This window comes from Montipora foliosa, chromosome 14 (assembly GCF_036669935.1).
Source record: "Montipora foliosa isolate CH-2021 chromosome 14, ASM3666993v2, whole genome shotgun sequence".
NCBI lineage: Eukaryota > Metazoa > Cnidaria > Anthozoa > Scleractinia > Acroporidae > Montipora > Montipora foliosa.
Genome location: NC_090882.1, coordinates 21,128,998 through 21,132,217, shown reverse-complemented (window position 1 = coordinate 21,132,217; position 3,220 = coordinate 21,128,998).

Here is a 3,220-nt window from a genome sequence, read left to right as displayed (position 1 = left end):
AAAGCCCTTGAAATCGAAACCAATCGGTCTAAATGTGTTTTATCAGTGTAGAACAACGATATCTGCTTGAACTATTATCCATTCCAGTTGTAGTTTAGCAAACTTTTTTGACAATGCTCCCTGGCATTTGTGTAGAATAACCCCTTCAACTTCGAAGTGGTCAAACCCCTGTCTTTTGATGTCGTATGTCTGTGCAATTCAGGGGAGCACGAAACCTAAAGATTAGTGTTTTCCTAACGTCGTCCACTGCAATAGAGGTCTTGTAAACAGCTGGAATTTAAACTGCACAGGAAGCACTTGAGTAGTATTTAATACGCCTCAAGAGAACTTTGGACGCTGGAGGCCTCCCAGCCAGTTTTCCGAACGCAACCACGTGGAATCGACAGCGAACACTCCAACATCGACATACGCTCTGCAAAAAACACTCGGTAATCTTTCCTGATTGTGCACAATGGTAATAATGATCGTAGGAATCCATTGTGCGGAGAAAAATTGCAGACAGATAGGCACAGACAGATCGCCAGGAGAACAGAAGTCGCTAGAGCATAACCATCCGCCCTCATTATCGCCCGATGGCAAAGATACCAAAGGTTTTGTTTTCTGTTTTAGTTTTCTGTTTTCTTTCAAGATGTATTTGAAGTTTGACAAGCATAATGTGCCTAATTATTTTTTGGCAGGTTGCAGGTTGCAGGTTAGCAGGTTGAAATTGCATTATAACTGGGAAAACTCGCTGGCACATAAAAAGAAAGGTAAAGCGATAGACTATTGCCGGGACTGTTCACCTGAATAGCTAACCCTAGAGCCTAATTAGGCCTAAATGAAAAGTCTTTTTTGAAAGGCCTTCAGGTTAGCTTTCGTCATGTTAACAGTTCACGTCAAGTCTTATCGCTTGTAAAGCCCTTTCTTTTTAGTGCCAGCGGTTTTCCAGTTATAATGAAATTTCAACCTGCAAACCTGCAAAAAATACCTGCCGCACAAAAGATCACCATCTTGAGTTTTGCCATTGTTGTCTGCACAGATTTCAAAAATTTACCTCTCCAAGATGAGGTCCCCAGGTAATTCCAATCGTTTTGGAAATAGCAAGCACACCTTGTTTTATTTCAATCAGCATCAACCCCAAAAACCCCCTTTTTTGCTGGATTTTGGGGCTCATTTTGTTGAAACCATCAAGCACGGTTGTCCGACTCCAACAGAACCTGTTTATTTTTGTCGTGAACCCTTCCTGCTTACAGAGCAATAAATCTCAAAAATCCTCCGTATCAACATTTCAACCCAGGTTATGCAATTTGGTTAAGCTCGAAAATTACACAACATGATATTAAAGTTCACAAAGGCTGGAAATATCTCCGGTGCAAAATACTTTTTTCCAGCGAAAAATTAATTGAAACACACAACATATTTAGACTATTAGAGGCAAAAAAAGCCTTCCTAGTTTCAAATTGCTGTTGGCGGTGCAAACAAGAGAAGCAATTAAATACATTTTTGACACTTCACATCAAACCCTATTCGAACTCGGGAACCTTGGACCGTAAATAATGAAGCACAAACGCGTACAACAACTTTCATTCAAATCACTTCCTTCACTGTCCACATTAATCCAAATATTTTAAACCTTTGCAATAGTTGAGGTTGCAAAATACCGGTAAATGTAACTTGTCCAGAACAAATAAGATGCGACTTGAGGAAAACACTTGATGTCATTGCCACACAAGTGCGTTCGATCTCCTTTAATGTTAATTTGTTAAAATCCATAAAAACAAGTGCTATTTGATTTCCTGTTTTTTATATAATACCAAGTTAGTTAAAATTTATTAGAAAGAAAGCTCACTTGATATCCAAGAGGCGAATAATGCAATTGTTTGTTCGAAGACCATTTACAGTAAGGGCCCAGTTCTCTGGCCACTTTTTGTGTCACCGTGCTTATTTTATTATAAGAAGGTTCTCTCGCACCACCACAAATTAACCTGACTAAAACGCAACTTGCTTCCCTAAGATAGCTTGATTCCGGTTGTGGCCTTTCGTCCTGCCGAGTTTTGAGTTTACAGGCTACTATACAACTGAATCTGAGCAAGTTGAGGTGACACAGAAGGGAGGTGAATTTGGTTTCCCCCACGAAAACGTGTTTTGTTTACGGCTACATCGAATTTACATAGTCTAATTCAAGCTTTTATATTTTAAATAGCGTATAGTGAGAAAACCCCAAATGAGCCAAAATCTTTGGCATAACGAACGTAGAGTGATAAAGCTTTCAGTTAAATATGAACTTTTCCTGGCCTATTTTTATTCCTTGAGCCTAAATTCACGTCCTCAATATTTCCTGTGGTTGGACTTGTTTGCGTATTTGCCTAGTATTCTCGGTCACCCTGCTCGCCGTCGACAACACTAAAAGCGCTCATAGTTTTTGTATGGAGTTTTCTTGTACAAAATCATTTTGTAAAAGTAAAGCTGTAATGGGTTAAGCATGTTTCTGACAGTAGATATGAATTCAAACTATGAGTTTCTGACTTACCGGACCCCGTTTGAAATACCCAGACTCATTTTTTAGCCGCCCTACGCTCGCCATGGAGCAAGTAGAAGAACAACTATGTGTGGCAAAAAAATTTTTCCTTTTCATAACATGAAACAACTCGCTAAGGATACTTTGTGGGCAAAAGATCAAACACAAGCCGTTATTATGTGACTTAACACAAAAATTGGCGATAAAGCGTTGTTTATTCTGAAGGAATCGGAGCGACACCTTTTTTGGCCGAGAACTAGGCCCACAAACGACTCGTCCATTTTCGTTGTTTACTCGGGAGAAAACAGCGTTGATCAATCGATAGCTTATACATGTTTAGAACTATTCTGAAGCTAGTTGTCTTGTGAAATTTCAAGTCCTACGGCTATTCCAAGGTAAGAATACAAGTTTTACCTTTTTTTGTGGCCGGAAACTGGCCCCATATTGTACTCGCCGCTTAAAATCCAGATATTTATTTTTCAGCGCTGCTTTGCTCATCCAATTGACGATCCATTCTTGAGCTCCATGAGGGTATATTTTGTTTAAAGCGACGGCTACACGAGCGATTTTTGTCTCGCGCCATTGATGCGATTTTTTTCAGATGTCATCCCGTCGCCTGCGTACCAGGGTGGCTACACTTGTGGCAAATTTTTGGTGACAATTGAAGGCCGCGCAAATCGCATACTTCAAGAACCTGGGCACTATAACAGGCATTCCTACTTT